Source organism: Triturus cristatus, chromosome 9 (genome assembly GCF_964204655.1).
Source record: "Triturus cristatus chromosome 9, aTriCri1.1, whole genome shotgun sequence".
Taxonomy (NCBI): domain Eukaryota; kingdom Metazoa; phylum Chordata; class Amphibia; order Caudata; family Salamandridae; genus Triturus; species Triturus cristatus.
This window is the reverse complement of record NC_140592.1, coordinates 19,616,692-19,635,904: the sequence shown is the minus strand read 5'-3', so window position 1 is coordinate 19,635,904 and position 19,213 is coordinate 19,616,692.

Below are 19,213 nucleotides of genomic sequence, written 5' to 3'. Positions count from 1 at the left end.
GTGTTGGACTTTGCGTTTGTGTACCGTTCATTTTTAGTCTCTGTAATGTTATATTCTGTACCACTTTTCTCTTGTAACGTAACTAGCTCTATTGTACAGCGCTCTGACACCTTTGGGTAATGTCCGCGCTTTATAAAAATGCACTAAATAAATAAAATAAATAAATAAGATATAAGGCGCCCTCAGACCCCATGCGGAAGCAGTGCTCTTCTCCGATGAATGGCAAACACATGAAGCTTGTGTCAGGAGTCTACCAGAGCTGACTCAGCAGGTATTGGACTGCTAGAAGAATTGAAAGGTAAGTACCCTGATTTAGAGACGGTTGAGGTTCACTGGACTCTGAAGCTGGGAGATGGTGATATCGATCGATAGAGATCCAATGTACTAGGCTCTGAAACTTTTCTTGCTGCTAACCTAAAAGCCCAGCTTTATTAAACTATTTTCAAACTTTATTTCACGCCGGCTAAACTTTTCAGTTGGGGTGAGAGGGAGGACGATAAATGTCCTAGATGTGCCCACGGGCCAGCCAGTCTCATGCATATGTTTTTTTGTTTGTGGGAAACTATCAATTCTAATAGAAGGGATTGAGGGGTTTCTGTATGAAGCATTGGGCAGGAGAGTCAGCATAACCCCATTACTGATGCTTTTGGGTTAGGATAGTGGTATGCAACTCGATAACCCCAAGCTGAGCTTTACTTTTATTGTGGTCGCTGTTGCTCCGTTGCTCCTCGCCACACAGTGGAACGATGTCGAGCCCCGTACCTACCAGGCTTGGCTAGGTCGTTTACTCACTATTTCTAATCTTGAAAGAACACTATATAATTGTAAGGGATGCTGCACCAGTAAGAGAGGCCGTAAGATCTGGGCTCCAATGAACAAGTGGCGGGGATTGGTTAGATTCCGTTCTTTAACCCGTTCGTTGGTGCGTCGGCCAACGGCCATCGCGAGCACTACCTCCGTAGTACTGCGCATGTCCGTAGGCCGACGCGGCCCCGCCCACGCACTGAAACGTCCGCACCGCTTCGGATTCTACGCCGCGCTAAAAGAGTTAAGAGAGGCCTGCCTGATCTTGAAGTTCTAGGGTAATACTCACTCATTATTTACAGTTTTTGTTGTTGCTCAGTTGAGGTTGTATGGTACCTTATCCATCTATTTTACTGTGTTGCCTTCTTTGTGTGTATCTGAAATGTATAAGAAATGTATATCGTATTTATGAAATTACTGAATATATTAATTTGTGATTGTTGTACATGCTAGTGTTCCATGATCATAGAGACGCGTTGCCCTGTTGTCTCGTTGCCCTTTGTGTCACGTGACGCCTCGTCCTATCAGGGCAGGCGGCTCCGTGACGTGAAGGGGGACGAGACATAGCGGAGAGCGTAGCCGGAGAGCAGGATCGCCGCTCCTCGTGGGCCCATTATTGTATACATAAGCTGGTTGTAAGGTGTAACCAATAAATACACAATTCCCAAACCATTGCCTGATTCCTCCCTGTGATTGCTAACACAACAAATGGCGACGAGGGTTCTGGTGAGATGGCCCACGAGTGACTCTCCGTGACCCGGTGACGGCGGCGGGAGCGGCGCGTGTGATCCCTGAAGCTGAACGCTGCGGACGCTGAGTGAGGCGGAGCCTTTCCACGCGGGCGTCTGCTGCTGAAGCCCCTCCCTGCATTCTACGGTGCCTGTATTGTTGCATGCCTTCGGCCGTTCCGGCCGCTTGATTCGTCTTCCTGCCACGTGCTCCTGACTGACGGTGCTGTTCCCGGAGCCTTTCTGTGCTGGTGCCGTCCCCTCTGGCCTCGTTGACCTGATTGCAGCCTCCTCCAGCCCTGAAGACCAGGTACTTTCGGTTTCTGCGGGGTCTCGCCTGGTGGTGCTCGAGCCCTGTCTAGTGCCTCTCTGTCGTGTTCGGGTCCTGCCAGTCCTGAGGTGCTGCTGCTGCATAGGGGTGCCTGCCTCCTGTGCCACGACTGTGTGGAGTGTGCTTCGTTCGCTATGGCGCACAATAGCAATATCTGTGTCCCGCCTCTCTTCCTGGAGGTTCCCGGCAAGCCGTGCATGAAGTGGAAGAGCTGGTTGAGGGCCTTCGAGAACTATATTGTTTCCATTGATGGCGCAGGGTATGCGGCGGAGCGAAAAAAGGCGCTTTTGTTCGGACTGCTGGGGAAGGCTGGGCAAGAAGTCTTCGACAGTTTGCCCGTGTACGTGAATCCGCCTGGGACTACCGGTCAGCTCAATGTGTACCAGGAGGCGGTGAAGAGGCTAGAGCTGCAATATGCTGAGGAAACTAACATTATGGTGGGGCGCCACAAATTTGCTCTTCGGAAGCAGGAAGAGGGAGAGACTATAGAGGAATATATTGCCTGCTTGCGCGTCCTGGCCCAGGACTGTGAATTTGCGGGCATGACTGATACCTACATCAGGGACCAGGTGGTGTTCTACTGCCATTCTAAAAAGGTGCAGGAGAGGTTACTGACGTGCCGTGATCCAACGCTGCAGGAGGTGGTGGCGATTGCGAAGGCCATCGAGAGATCTATGGTGTCCACAAAGGAACTTGCTGGTACTAGCCATGCTTCCAGTGTGTTTTATGTGCAGGACAGGAGCAGGTCTGCCCAGAAGCCTCCCGAAAGAAGGGCGAGTGATAAGGGGGCAGGTAGGAAGCCGCTCGCTTGCTTTAGGTGCGGGGCGCTGGATCACTTAGCGGACAGCAAGGCTTGCCCTGCGCTTGGTAGGAAGTGTACAAGGTGCAAAAGGTTGGGTCATTTCGCTGCTGTGTGTAAGACCAGGAAGTCAGGTAGCAGTGTGAAAGTGAGTTCTGTAAGCGAAGGTGATTTCGAGGCGACTGCGGATATCGAGCTATCTATTGATGCGGAAGATGGGCGAGTGAAGGGACCCATAGGCTCCGTTATGATCGGCACTGTAGAGCTGCCGTTTACAGCTGATTCAGGTTCCCCAATTACCTTAATTTCTGACACAACGTTTGATGTGAAATGGCATGATGTGCAGTTGCGTGTGACGGATGTGAATCCGAAAGCATTTGGGGAGCAGGACATAGTGATGAAAGGATATTTTTCTGACACTCTCACTTTCAAGGGGAGGGCCATCACTACAAAAATGTACGTGGCCGAGAAAGGGAGGAGCCTTGTGGGATGGAAGGATCTGGCGAAGTTGGGGGTGATGTTAATCCCGGGGGCGGCAGATCCCATAGTCCTGCGGGCGGACTGGGTCAACTCTATTCAGGCAGAAGATGAGCCGGGTGGGTTGTCCGGAGTCATTGACAAATTTAGTTCAGTCTTCGTAAATGAAGTAGGCCGTGTAAAAGGCTTCGTACACGACATTCAGCTGAAGGAAGGGGCTGTGCCGATCAAACACAAAGTCAGGACCGTGCCTCTCTTGGTCAGGACGGAGCTCAAGGCCGTGCTGGACAAGTTGGAAAATGAAGGAGTGATAGACGGAGCGGGTGCTTCAGAATGGGTGTCCGCGATTGTCGTGTCAAAGAAGAAGACTGGAGACATCCGTTTATGTGTGGACCTTCGATCCCTCAATAAGAATATCCTGGTCAATTGTCACCCGCTGCCCAACATTCAGGACATTTTGGCGTCTACGTCAGGGTCCCGGTTCTTTACCCTGATAGATCTGAAATCTGCGTACCACCAGGTATGCCTCACCGACGGATCCAAGAAACTGACCACGTTCGTCACTCCGTTCGGGGCGTACAGGTATGTCCGGCTGCCTTTCGGACTCGCCTCGGCATCGGGGGTATTTCAGAAGTTGATGGATCTGTTATTCTGTGACATGGAGGGGGTCGAAGCGTTCCAGGATGATATATTGATACACACTAAGGATGAAGCGGAGCACCTGGTAGTGTTGGGCAAGGTATTGGAGATCTTGCGCGAGAGGGGGATGACAGTCTCCAAAGACAAATGCAAATTTATGGAGACCAAGATCGAATACTTAGGGCATGTCCTGACCCCGGATGGCATTGCTCCCAAGGATGACCTGGTGAAAGCGATCAGAGAAGCCCCATGTCCTGGTGATAAAGACGCTCTGCGGTCCTTCCTGGGGCTCAGCGAGTACTACTCGAAGTTTCTGCAGGGATACGCGACCACGGTGGAACCACTGAGGACCTTGCTGAGGAAGAATGTGAAGTACGTCTGGACGGCGGAGCAGGACGCGGCATTCGAGGCCGTCAAGAGGGGCATCGCGTTGGCACCGGTGCTGCAACCTTACAACAAGGACTTGCGGAATGTGGTCACTGTCGATGCCAGTGCGAAGGGCATTGGGGCGGTTTTCTGTCAGTTTCAAGAGAAGAAAGAGAACACCATCGCCTTCATATCCCGCTCCTTAAGCGACGCCGAGAAACACTACAGCACCATCGAGCGTGAGACGCTCGCTTGTGTTTGGGCGGTGGAGAAACTAAAGAACTACTTGTGGGGCAAGGTGTTCGAAATCGTCACGGATCACAAACCCCTGATTTACATGATGGCCGGCGAAAGCCGTGGCAATGGGAAGGCTAGCTCGCGGCTGCTGCGTCTGCTATCCAAGCTGCAGGAATATCACTTCACGATCCGGCACATCAAGGGTGGCCTCAACAGCAGAGCGGATTGCCTGTCCCGCTTGCCGGTGGCGGTAGAAGATGACGTGTCCCTCGATGATGCGGAGTGCGTGGTGGCTCTGGTGGATGCAACGACTATGTGCGAGGGTTCCATCTCAGAGGAGGAGTGGCTTGCTTCTCAGGAGAAGGACATGGTTCTCCGCACAGTGATGGATCACATGACATCCCGCTGGCCTCCTGTTCGGAACTTGCAAGGTTCGCTTCGATGTTTCCAACAGGTGAGCGCGGAACTCACTCTTGAGAACGGATTCTTGAAAAGGCACGAGTTGTTCGTTCCCCCGGAAGGCCTAAGGGGAAAACTGATAAAGATTGCCCACAAGGGTCACCCTGGCAGCACCGCGACCAAGAATCTGCTGAAAATGTACTACTGGTGGCTGGGGATGACCAGCGACGTCTGCGACTTCGTGGACCGGTGCGAGCAGTGTCTGAAGGCGGACAAGCATTGGAAGACCAGCAGAGGGGAACTGCAGAGGGTTGACATTCCGGTTGGCCCATGGAGCAAGGTTGCCATCGACTTCGCGGGTCCGTTCACGTTGCTGCCGGAGGATTGCAGATTTCTCATTGTGATCACCGACTACTACTCCAAGTGGATACATTACAAGTTTGTCCGGGAAGTTACCACTGACCGGGTGATTCAGGTGCTACGGAAAGTCTTCGCACAAGAAGGGCAACCGAAGGTCATGGTTTCCGACAATGGCACACAGCTCGTATCCAGGAAGATGACAGATTTTCTGGCAAAATCGGGGATCAAGCAGGAGAAAACATCGTTGTACAGTCCGAAGAGTAACGGGCAGGTGGAGAGGATGAACAGGTTTCTTAAAGAGGGCATCCAGCTGGCCGTTGCGTCCAATTTGGATGTCAAGACATTTCTTGCGGACAAGGTGCACACTTACCATAACACCCCGAATGCAATTACAGGCCACACCCCTTTCTATCTGATGAGGGGGAGGAGGTGTACCAGCGAGCTTACTCCCAAGTACAACAAATGGTATGATGTAAGAGAGGACACGGAGGTCGTGCAAGAGGAGACGCTAAGAGTCAGGGAGCGTATCATGGCCAAACAGGAGAGCGCCAAGCGATACGCCGATACGGTGAATAAAGCTAAAGCAAAGGACGTGGAACAGGGAGATTGGGTGCTAGTAAAGAAGCCGCATAAGGTGATGAAGGGGGAGTCAGCCTTTCAAACCCCTGTGCGTGTGCAGGAGGTTAAAAAAGGGGCAGTGTGCTTGGAAGGTGGAGGATGGCGAAGCAAAGATGACATCGTCAAGCTCAAAGCTGGCCAGGAAAACATCATTTTGAATAGAAGCCGTGCGAGTGGTGCCAGGAATGACGATAGTGTACTAGATTGGCAGGAGAATGAGGTTGCAGACAGGAGTGTGTGGGAGGATAATGGATGTTTGGACACCTCGCCCATAGATAAAGCTAGCAAAGGCGAAGCTGCCAATCGCGAAGAGGTGCGATTTGAGGCTTGTGGAACCGGTGGGCGGGGTGGAACGAAGTCCATACAAGAGTGTGCTGGCATCCAGGGTACCCAGGACTCTACCCGAAGTAGTAGCAGTTCATGCTCTGAGGGACACCCTCGGTTTGTTACTCCCAGTAGGCCTACTAGACTTGTTAGGGCGCCCAAGCGCTTTGAAGATTTTGTTATGACATGAATAATGTTTTGCTGTTTATATTGTTGAGGAGGGAGATGTTGTACATGCTAGTGTTCCACGATCATAGAGACGCGTTGCCCTGTTGTCTCGTTGCCCTTTGTGTCACGTGACGCCTCGTCCTATCAGGGCAGGCGGCTCCGTGACGTGAAGGGGGACGAGACATAGCGGAGAGCGTAGCCGGAGAGCAGGATCGCCGCTCCTCGTGGGCCCATTATTGTACGCATAAGCTGGTTGTAAGGTGTAAACAATAAATACACAATTCCCAAACCATTGCCTGATTCCTCCCTGTGATTGCTGACACAACAGTGATGCCCCAATGTTTGGTCTTAAATCAATAAAAGATAATAAAAAAAGAAATAACAAAAAAAAATTGAAATGTAAGTACCCTGCATTGCAAAGTGACTGAAATGTAAATAAAAGTGATCTGCGGAACAACTGGAGTAACAGGTGTGTGTGCAAACTCCACCTGCCCCACCCTGCTCAGTCTGTCATAGTCAAGAGAGAGGTGGTGAAAATACGACAACTGTGTGAAAAAGACAATAAGATAACACATCCTGTTATTACACAACTCAAGGCCGCTCTCTTTATGGACCTCGCAAGGATGAATGACAGGGTCGGCCCCACTAGGCTTCAAAGCTGCGCCTGGCAGTTACGGATAGCTCTCTGCAGCAGGTGCATGAACCCATTCTTATATTTTACATTGGTTTCTTGATGCTTCATGGCTCATCTCAGCCTCGTTTTAAAAGCGCCAATAATATGTAATAAAATCAGCACAACCATGAAAGTTCACTGTGGACTGTTCCCGTGAGGGCTCCTGAGGGCGTGGGAGGGCCCCCCCGCCTCTTGTTCTCAGCTGCTCGTGCACAGCAGCTGCCAAGGGGCGGTCCCCAGAGCTTGCTGCTGCTCCTAGGCGCTAGGATGGGGACGTGTTACCTAGGATAGTCCTCTGGGGGACGAAGCCACCACACCTCTCCCTCTCCAGTGTATAAGCACCAGGGCTGCGCGAGCCACAGTGTGTCAAAACACAAGTAAACAAGCCTGCAAGAAGCCGGTGAACTGCACACCCACAGAAGAGGGCCGTCCCGGCAGCGCTCCGCTTTGTTATTGTGATGTATGGAGCGCACGAATAGCAACCAGTGTCTTGGCGCTAGCAGCCCTGAGTGAACGAAACATGTCCTAGTTGCAGAACAGCCAGGTTTTGAGTCCTTTCCTACTGGTCGTTAAAGTCGGGAGAGCTCTAATACAGCTTGGGAGACTACTCCAGAGTTTCGTGGCCCCCACTGTGAAGCTTCTGCCGCCCCTATTGGCTCTCCGGGTCCTGGGAAGTAGCATCACTTCCGCTCCTTCTGAGTGGAGGCATCTGTTGTCATTTCAGTGACCGCCTCAGAAACTGAGGGCCGGTGCCGTGCTTTGTATGTGACGCACAAGACTTTAGGTCTGATGCGGCTTCTAACCGGAAGCCAATGAAGATTTTATATGTGTTTTTCCACCAAGTGAAACTTAGGGACACCTAGGAGCATTCTTGCTGCAGCGTTCTGAATCATCTGCAGCTTTCGTAACTGTTTCTCGGGCATGTTGAGATAAAGTCCATTACAATAATTCAACTTAGCTAGAACTAGGGAGGTGATTACGATGTTCCTACTGTTCTCGGGAATATAGGGCAGGATTTTTTTTATCACTTTGAGTAAATAATGACTGGAGGCAGTGACAGCGTTGACTTGAGGCTCGAAGTTAAGTGTATCGTCAATTACCACTCCAAGATTTTTCACCTTTGTTCCTGGGGTGCGTACTAAGCCTAGTTCCTCCGGCCACCAGCCCGACGACCATTTAGGGAAGCAATTACCAAACAAAATTATCTTGGTCTTTCCTGAGTTCAACTTTAGGCAGTGTGAACGCATCCAGGACCTGACGGCCAACATGCAATACCGGAGTCGAATAACAAGAAACACGCTGCTTTTATAAACAGGCAGGACGATTTGGGTGTCGTCCACATAGGACGTCGACGACAAACCAAAGGATCTGATCAGAGATGCCAGTTCTGATACATAAATATTGAAGAGAGTCGGGATAATTGATGACCCCTGCGATACCCCACAAGGAAGTGAAAAGGAGGGGGACTCACATGTGCCGAGGGCTACAGACTGCCGTCTGCCTGATAGGAAGGAGGAGATCAAAGATAATACCGTATCATTGAATCCCAAAGAACTCAGATGATGGATTAGCAGCTAGTGGTCGACTGTGTCAAATGCTGCCGACAGATTGTGCAGGATGAGAGCTGCTGCGCCCCGTCATCTAGTACAGCCCTGATTTCGTCAGGGGCTTTAATCAAGGCCGTTTCTGTGCTGTGGCCTCGCCTAAAGCCAAACTGGGTCTCGTCCAAGAGATTATTTTCATGCAGGAAGTTAGCTAGCTGAGTATTCAAGACCTTTTCCATCCAACTTCGCCGGAAGTGGGAGATGTGAGATAAGTCTATAGTTGTTGGGTTCAGCTGAGTCAAGGTTAGGTTTCTTCAGAAGAGGCAGTATTGAGGCCCTCTTCCACATGAAAGGAAAAACTCCTTCCTTGAACATAGAGTTAAAAATGGCAGACAGACTGGTTCCCAGGGTTTCAGAGACCTGTTTGTTGGACAGGCCACATGAAGGGCTTGCTCCCTCCCCGCATGACAGGGCCCGAGCCCCGGCCCCCCAGGTGTTACCCACAGAAGCAACCCGCACCCCGTCCCAAGACGGGATTCCTGCCCCCGGACATCTCTGTATCATGGGGCCGAACCACTACCGGCTCCCTCGCCCGGCCGCCATCTTGGACACTGTACCACGAGGCCGCATGGCCTCAGCTCGACCCTAACCCTGGGCCTGGCCAGGCCTCGACATCCCGGCACCACCATCCACCCAGGAGGTGAACGGACCACTTGGCAGGTCAATGGGAGAAAGAAGGGTCGATGGCTCTCCCCCGCCAGGTGCCGATCGCCCCCAGCTCCCCCGGGCGCTGGCTCCACCCCCCTGCTGGGTGTCTGGACTCCCTCATCCCGGACCTCCCGACCTCCAAGTGCGAGGGTCCGGACATCAAAGGGCGCCAGACCTATAACTGGGGCAGCTCCAGAGCAGGAAGGGAGTTGTATCCTGGAGTCGAGAGACACCGTGAAGAACTCATCCTTGACGGACTACTGGCGCTGCCGTAGTCCTGCCTTGTGAACTATCATCCTGCCTGCTGGCGCTGCCGCAACCTTCTGCATCCTTCATCCTCGTCGGGACCTGCTGGCGCTGCCGCGGACCGTTGTAACTACCATCCTCGTCGGGACCTGCTGGCGCTGCCGCGGACCGTTGTAACTACCATCGTCGTCGGGACCTGCTGGCGCTGCCGCGGACCGTTGTAACTACCATCCTCGCCGGGACCTGCTGGCGCTGCCGCGGACCGTAGTAACTACCACCTTCACCGGGACCTGCTGGCGCTGCCGCGGTCCGTCCATCTCGAACGCCGAGCTCGAGGATTGTGAGCTATCCATCATACCATCGCATCTACCTGATTGGTAACAAGACTGTCCCGCTACCCCCTTTCCCAACCAAGAGACTAGAATCGAGGGGACCCCTGAGTCCTGACCTCCTTGTACCATTCTATCGTACCTAAAGATTGCTTATAAAGAACGTTAAACCTTATCATTGTGTGGTGTACCTCTGTGGGGGGGAAGTTATTCGTCTGTACGAGCGCTGGAGACGGCTCTCCCCGGAGACCTCTCCCTTTGTCCTCGGCCGACCCTCCCGGTCCGTCTAACATTGGTGGCCAGCGGCGCGATCCGAATCAACGCGTAATCGTACCGAGAGTAACTCACCCCACGACGAAACCACTATGACAACCAAAGAGAGCGGATCCACCGAGAAATTCCAAATGGAGAAATTGGAAGAGTACAGCCATCGTGAGTTGAAACAATTCTGCATTGAACTAGGCATTGCTACCACCGGTCTGAGTACTAAAGACGATTTCAAGCACGCCATTGAGTCGTGGGCAGAAACCGGGGCCGCCAGACCCCCGGACCAAAACATTGCAGCATCAGAGAGGAACACCACGGCTCCCGAGGAGCGAAGAACGGGCCTCTCGCAGGAAGAGATCCAAGAGAGAGAGAAAAACAGACTACATGAGTTAGAAATGGCACGGCTCAAAATGGACGGTGAACTAAAATTAGCCGAACAAAAACTGAACCTAGAACATCTGCGGCTCCGAGAAGAACGGGAAGAAAAACAGAGGCAGAGAGAGCTCGAAGAAAAGAGATTAGCGTACGAGCACGAGCGCAAACTGGCAGAAATAGACCTACGGAAGCAGAACAAAGAACTGGAGGTGCCCGAGCAACCGCGCACCCCAGGAGCGACAGAAAAGAAAGTCCACATCCCCAAGGATGTCGTTCGAGAGTATGTCCGAGAGGACGACATACAACAGTGGTTCAAGGCCTACGAGATCGCCATGACCTCCCACCGGATCGATCGAAGTGACTGGGGAGCCGGTCTATGGGGGAGGTTCGTCAATGAAGGCCGCGATGCCCTGTTACAGCTCCCAGACCATCTGATGTCATCCTACGATCACATGAAGGCTGCCCTCCTCACCCGATATGGGCTCACACCCGAAATGTACTGCCAGAGGTTCCGAGACTGCACCCGGATCCCGGGAGACAACTTGGGTGGAATATGTCAACTATTTCAGCCGAGCCTTCGAGGGTTGGATCAAGGGAAGCCACGTAACGACCTACGAGCAACTTTTTAATCTCATGGTGTGGGAGCACCTCTCTAACAACTGCTTCGTCGAGCTCAGGCAGCACCTCCTCGACAGTAAATTGACTGACCCACGGCAACTCGCCGCCGAAGCTGACCGGTGGGAAAGCACCCGAGTAGGCCGGAGAGGGCCGCACGAACAGAACCGGAACAATCAAGGTCAGCACCGTCCCCGAGGAGGAGGTCAGGGACGAGGAAGAGACACCGTCCCGGCCGCTCCCGCTGCCAGCACCCCGCCCCCGGCCAGCCGGGGCAACCCCCCGATGCGCCCGGGGTTCCGAGCCAATGTCACGTGTCACCGATGCCAGCGAGTCGGCCACTACGCCAATGACCCGAACTGTCCACAGAACCAAACTCCGAGACCCCGCCAGGTAGCTGCCGCCACCCTGGGGGGAGAACAAATCTCCGAAGAACAGGAAGAATGCGAACAGGAACGACAAGAGTGGGAACCGGCCGCCATGGTTCTAGCGTGCCTAGGGGGAAGAGACATGGTCCCGCGGGCTCCCCTACCCGCCAACACCAGAAAATATAGTCAGTGGGTGAACATTAATGGACGCCGGGCCGAAGCACTACGTGACACGGGGGCCAGTGTGACGGCCGTCCGCTGTCACCTGGTAAAACCAGAGCAGATCCTGCCGAACATTCTCTGCCCCGTCCGTTCAGCCGACAACTCGGAGAGTCTATGTCGGATGGCCTGCGTCCCCTTCGAATGGGGAGGAGTCTCCGGCATGTTGAAGGTGACGGTCCGAGATGATGCCCCCGTGGACTGTCTCCTGGGGAATTATCTTGAGAGTTCCCCGTGGGCCGCCGTAGAAAGAAGAGAGCACCTGGGGATGTTGGGCCTCCCGGACTGGGCGTGCGTAACCACCCGGTCCATGGCCGCCCGGGCCATCCCCCGATCAGAAGAACCAGAATGGCCAGCACCTCCTCCCCCGATCGCTCCAGTAGAGGACACCGACCATACCGACCCCCCAGAGCAAACCCCCGAAGGTCTCGCTCAGCCCCAGGACCTTCCCGACCTGGCTCAGTGGCGTCAAGAAGGGGGGCCCACCCAGGAACAGTTCCGTCAAGAACAGAAGACCTGTCCCTCCCTCGAGGGACTCCACCAGCAAGCCCTCGCCCAGAGCGCAGGGGACACCACCGGAGCCCATTGGATCTATTGGGACAACGACCTATTGTACAGTGAACAGAGAATCGCAGAGTTAGGGGCCAGTCGAGTGCTGGTGGTGCCCCTCCGTTTTAGAGACTTCCTGTTAAATTTGGCCCACGATGTCCCTCTGGCTGGACACCTGGGCCAGGACAAAACCTACAGTCGCCTGGTGACCCACTTTTTCTGGCCAAAGATGAGAAACGACGTCCTCAACCACTGCCGGTCCTGCCCCACGTGCCAGGCCAGCGGGAAGAGCGGCCGCAAACTCAAAGCACCTCTGCAACCCTTCCCAGTTGTCACCACCCCGTTCGAGAGGGTGGGAATAGACATTGTGGGGCCCCTGGACCCCCGTACCGCACAAGGACATCGGTTCATCCTGGTACTGGTGGACCACGCCACCCGCTACCCCGAGGCTGTGCCCCTGCGAACTGTAACAGCCCCGGTGGTCGGCCGGGCCTTAATGGGGATCTTCTCCCGGGTGGGCTTCCCCCGAGAAGTCGTCAGCGACAGAGGCACAAACTTTATTTCGAAATATATGAAGTCCCTCTGGCAACAGTGCGGGGTCACCTACCGATTCACGACCCCCTATCACCCTCAAGGAAACGGACTAGTCGAGCGGTTCAACCGCACGCTCAAGGGAATGATTGGGGTGTTGGAAGAGCCCCTCCGTCGCCAGTGGGATGTGCTACTTCCGTGCCTCCTCTTCGCATATCGAGAAGTCCCCCAGAAGTCCCTCGGCTTTAGCCCTTTCGAACTCTTGTACGGGCACCCTGTGCGAGGGCCCCTCAGCCTAGTCAAAGAAGGTTGGGAGATGGCCCCCCTAAAAACCCCTCCAGACGTCTTCAAGTACCTCCTGACCCTACGCAATCAGACCAGGCGATTCAGAGAAAAGGCGAAAGCGAACCTTGAGGCCAGTCAGGAGGACATGAAAAAATGGTACGATCAAAATGCCTCCTCCATCGAATTCGAACCTGGCCAACAAGTGTGGGTGATGTCCCCCACCGAGCCATGTGCCTTGCAGGACAAGTGGACGGGGCCCTTCAAAGTGGTCGAGCGCAAGAGCCCCGTCACCTATCTCATCGATGTGGAATCTCCACGGAACCCCCTCCGGGTCCTCCACACCAACAGACTCAAACCCCACTTTGTGCGCTCGGAGCTCAGCCTCCTGATGGCTACAGACAGTGGAGCGGAAGAAGACTCCGAGCCTCTCCCTGATCTCCTGAAGACTCGTGAGAAAGATGGTTCCGTGGACGGGGTCCGACTCTCAGATGCCCTCACCCCGGAACAGCGCCAAGGCTGCCGGGACCTCCTGCTGCAGTTTGCGACCTTGTTTTCCCTCACCCCAGGGGTCACCCCCTGGTGCTTGCACGACGTGGACACTGGGGACAGTCCCCCTATCAGACACCGGGCGTACCGCGTACCAGATCGGGTACGGGCCTGCATCCAAGAGGAGGTATCAAAGATGCTCACGCTCGGGGTCTTCGAGCCCTCGGACAGCCCCTGGGCCAGCCCGGTCGTGCTGGTCCCCAAAGCTGCTGCCCCCGGCACCACTCCTGAGCTCCGATTCTGCGTCGACTATCGGGGCTTGAATGCTGTCACCAGAACCGACGCTCATCCCATCCCCCGAGCGGATGAACTGATCGACCGCATGGGGGCTGCCCGCTACCTCAGCATCTTCGACCTGACAGCGGGCTACTGGCAGTTCGGTCTCACACCCCGGGCCCAAGAACGATCCGCCTTTTCTACCCCCGATGGCCACTACCACTTCAAAGTCATGCCATTCAGCATGAAGAATGCCCCAGCTACTTTTCAGCGACTAGTGAACCAGGTCTTGGCGGGACTCGAGGAGTTCAGCGCCGCCTACCTGGACGATATCGCTGTGTACAGCCGCCACTGGTCCGACCACCTCCACCACCTCCGAGAGGTCCTGCAGGCCCTCCAACGAGCCGGCCTTACAATCAAGGCCGGCAAGTGCCAAATTGGTCAGGGGTCCGTGACCTATCTCGGATATCAGGTGGGAAGCAGTCTGGTGGCCCCTCTACAACTCAAGATCGCTGCCATCCAGTCCTGGCAGCCTCCAGTCACGCAGACCGAGGTCCGAGCCTTCTTGGGGCTCACCGGCTACTACCGGCGGTTCGTGAGGGACTATGGCAGCATTGTGGGGCCCCTCACGGGACTCACATCCAAAAACCACCCGAAGAAGGTCAACTGGACCCCAGACTGTCAAGCGGCCTTCGAGAAGCTGAAAGCCGCCATGTGCACTGCCCCTGTGCTCAAGGCCCCCGACTACAGTCGGGAATTCATCGTACAAACAGATGCCTCCGACCATGGCATCGGGGCGGTCCTCTCCCAGTTGAACTCCGAGGGACTTGACCAACCAGTGGACTTCATCAGCAGACGCCTCCTGGCCCGAGAACAGCGCTGGAGCACCATCGAGAGGGAGGCCTTCACAGTGGTGTGGGCCCTCAAAAAGCTCCGGCCCTATCTCTTCGGTACCCACTTCCGGGTGCAAACAGATCATCGGCCCCTGCAGTGGCTAATGCAGATGCGGGGGGAAAACCCCAAACTATTGCGTTGGTCCATCTCCCTGCAGGGGATGGACTTCACTGTGGAACACCGACCGGGCCAAGACCACGCCAACGCGGATGGCCTGTCACGCTTTTTCCGCCTCGACGAGGAGAGTCCCCAAGAGGATGGGTGACTCTCCCCGCCTTCAGCTGGGGGGGACGCATGTTGGACAGGCCACATGAAGGGCTTGCTCCCTCCCCGCATGACAGGGCCCGAGCCCCGGCCCCCCAGGTGTTACCCACAGAAGCAACCCGCACCCCGTCCCAAGACGGGATTCCTGCCCCCGGACATCTCTATATCATGGGGCCGAACCACTACCGGCTCCCTCGCCCGGCCCGGCCGCCATCTTGGACACTGCACCACGAGGCCGCATGGCCTCAGCTCGACCCTAACCCTGGGCCTGGCCAGGCCCCGACATCCCGGCACCACCATCCACCCAGGAGGTGAACGGACCACTTGGCAGGTCAATGGGAGAAAGAAGGGTCGATGGCTCACCCCCGCCAGGTGCCGATGGCCCCCAGCTCCCCCGGGCGCTGGCTCCACCCCCCTGCTGGGTGTCTGGACTCCCTCATCCCGGACCTCCCGACCTCCAAGTGCGAGGGTCCGGACATCAAAGGGCGCCAGACCTATAACTGGGGCAGCTCCAGAGCAGGAAGGGAGTTGTATCCTGGAGTCGAGAGACACCGTGAAGAACTCATCCTTGACGGACTACTGGCGCTGCCGTAGTCCTGCCTTGTGAACTATCATCCTGCCTGCTGGCGCTGCCGCAACCTTCTGCATCCTTCATCCTCGTCGGGACCTGCTGGCGCTGCCGCGGACCGTTGTAACTACCATCCTCGTCGGGACCTGCTGGCGCTGCCGCGGACCGTTGTAACTACCATCCTCGCCGGGACCTGCTGGCGCTGCTGCGGACCGTTGTAACTACCACCTTCACCGGGACCTGCTGGCGCTGCCACGGTCCGTCCATCTCGAACGCCGAGCTCGAGGATTGTGAGCTATCCATCATACCATCGCATCTACCTGATTGGTAACAAGACTGTCCCGCTACCCCCTTTCCCAACCAAGAGACTAGAATCGAGGGGACCCCTGAGTCCTGACCTCCTTGTACCATTCTATCGTACCTAAAGATTGCTTATAAAGAACGTTAAACCTTATCATTGTGTGGTGTACCTCTGTGGGGGGGGAAGTTATTCGTCTGTACGAGCGCTGGAGACGGCTCTCCCCGGAGACCTCTCCCTTTGTCCTCGGCCGACCCTCCCGGTCCGTCTAACACTGTTTGAAGACTATAGTTGGGGGGGGGGGTCTTGAGGGGATCCAGATTTAGCCTGCTTGATCAGAGCTGTCATCTGATCGCTAGAAACTGGGGCGAATTCTGCGAAAGCTGGGGAGCTAGAATTTAGCAGGTCATTAGACTCCCGTGCAGTGGGCCTAGGAGTGTTTTCAAAGATGGACTAAATCTTCTCAACTTACTTCTGAAAATTCGAAGCTAAGGTTGCAGAAAGCTTGGGAATGCACCGTTACAGCTTTGTCTGAAAGGGTGGTGAGTTTAGCTACAACCTGAAAAATTTCTTTCATGGAATTCTTTGCATCATCAATTAACTTAGAATAGTGGGTGCATTTTTCTATAAAAATAAGGTCTTTATATATAGATAGCAAAATCTTGTAAAGAGAAAGCTCCTTCTCGTTGTAATGTGCTTTCCAGCGTCTTTCCCGTCTTCTACAGTTTTGTTTTTCAATCCTGAGAGCTTCCGAGAACCAAGGAACCGATGGGATTTTTCTATTACTAGAGGATTTTATATAAGGTGCTAATCTGTCAGCTACCGTGTTTAACCAGCTTTTAAACTGGGAGGAAGTTCCGCATCGTCCGGCAGGTTAGTTTGGGAAAGCAACAAATGGTGGCTGAAAAAGTTATGATCAACATACTTCCAGTTTCAATAGCGCGAGGAAGAGCTACTTTGAAAGTTAGCACGATCAAGAAGCAAGGCCTTAAGCTTGAAAATAAGAGCATAGTGGTCAGTCCAGGCTAAGGGTAGGATCTCCTTTATGTCAGACAAAGTACTGTTGGTAAATATTCCATCTAGAGTATGTCCAGCCAAGTGTGTAGGCTCCTTGACCCTTTGAGTAAGACTTGCCACACTCATGATATATAACAATGAGGTTGTTTTATTATCTGCTGCAGCCTCCAAATGAAAATTGAAATCACCTAAAATGTGAAAGTTATTTTCGTGAACGCAAGATTCCAATAAGGAGCTGAAGTTAGTAAGAAAGGCATTTTGGGTGCCTGGCGGGCGGTAAAGTGCATTCCTTTGAAAGAGAAATGGTTGGTTATTTTTAAGTTAATAAGGAAAGCTTGGCAATCCTGGGAAGGAATGGATTCGAAGCTAGCCTTGTAGGTATTGCGATAAATCAAAGAAGTCCCCCTCCCCTTTTGTGCGGTCTGTCCTGTCTAAGCACTGAGAAGCCAGGAGGGACAGCAATACAGAAATCAGGACAAGCTGCTGGGTCCGCTCATGTTTCTGGGATCAGGAGCAGGTCTAGTCTCTGGGAATCTATCAGCTCAGAGATTTCGAGTCTATGCCTGGGGAGAGAGCGGGCGTTAATGAATGCCCCAGCCCCACGCGTAATTAAAGGAGAGTTTATATTAGGCCCCGGTGCTATTAAGGAAGGAGAGCTTGGAGCACGGGGCGTAGTGAGGGCGTTGAGATTGAAGCCATAGTTTTGACAAACAGCAGGCTTCTTTGGATGTAGGAAGCATAAATTAAAACATAGGCATTTACTTTACATAGATGTACATGTAGTATTGAAATTACGTAATTCTTTACATTGTATGCTATAGTGCTAGAGGCACGCTTGTGGTCTGACACCCTGTGATGACCTTTGACTACCATTATTTCAATTGACTTTGGTGTGGTATTTTATCCTAGCCTGAATGTACGACATCCTGCATATGCCTTGCTTCTCTTAAAGGTTTATTTCTTGTAATCTTGCAGTCTTTCAGTGGGAGCTGTCATGGAGTAGGCCTTGCCAAGAACAGAACGTGTACTTTTTGGTCTCGAAGTGCAGTTTTGTGAGCAGTGGTGCACAAATGCGCACGGTGTTGTACATTGAGAGATGAAGTATGTGATGCTATAAGCAGTGGTGCACAAATGTGCATTGTGTTGTACATTGATCAGTACGATGATGTTCTTACTATTGGCTTTGACATGGCCTCATGTTATCCTGAATTCTGACTCTGCCTGACTTGAGCTTTATCTGCACACACAGACATGCTTGCAAGTTGTTTGGGTTCATCACATTCAAGGATTGTTTTTGTGAGAGATTGTTTAATGTACCCCGGAAGGCTTTCGTGAGCTTCTTCAAGGTAAAGGCTGGAATATGCAAGATTGTAGAGGGAACATGGGAACTCCTTCCTGCCATGGAATTCTTGCTTGGAAACTGGCCAGTCCTGGTAAGATTCCTCTGGCATGGGGGAAGTTTTCCCGAACCTTCTAGTGTGTTTTGAGATTATAAAGCTGAGGGTTGTTGACTTAGAGACTGGGATTTTGGAATCAGAATGGGAACAGACGCGTCTACTTCGTTACAACGGAACCCTGGTTGGTGAGGCTCTTATCCACGGCTGTTTAATCCCCTGGTCAGGAGTGGGCTAAGATGCAGTGTTTGCACCAGGTGAAGTGTTGAGTTTTGATTATTGCCATTGGGATGTTTTGCCAGTGGCTTTAATCATTTGAGATGTTTCCTTTGTGATGTGTGACTCAGTGAGGTGCACATCCAAAGTAATAATTTGATGTATCTAGTGTATATATATCTTTCTGATCTCTTGCAGGGCGTCCAGCATATTATATTTGCTTGAATCCTATCTCATATTAATTGCTGCTTGTTTATTTATGGTATTATTCATGCATTTAACTTTTGCATTTACCAAGCGTGTTATTATTGCTTGCATATAAACATATATATCTCTGTGTATTTGAATGTTCTGCATTTGGCATCTGGGAAAGCCTTTCTGTTAGAGAGCATTGTGTAAACTGAAACCCCAAGCCTTATTCTAAAAAGAGAGTCTTTGCCTTTTGTAAAATAAAACCCTTTTCTAAAGGTGTTGTTGTGTAATGTCGCCTGCTTCACCATGGGTTTAAGTCATCGTGTGGGAGATTCTGTGTTATCTGAAGGGTGAAGCAAGACATATGCCAAGAGCGTCTGCGCCTGGTAGGAAAAAGGCCAGCGTCTCGGGTGCTCGGCATTATCCGGGCGCGCACGGGTGCAGACGGACTTGCCTTTGGCGCACGAGCGGCGTGGACGCACTCTCTGCTGTGTTCAGTAGCACTCCCTTGGAGGGGGCGTGGTCATGGCGTGATCAAGGATCAAGGAAAATAGGTGGGCAAAGCAAAAGGGACTTAAAACCGGGGTCTAGCAACCCCCACAGCTGTTACAGGCTCCCCTGTAAGAACTGTGTACTGGTAAAGTAAATT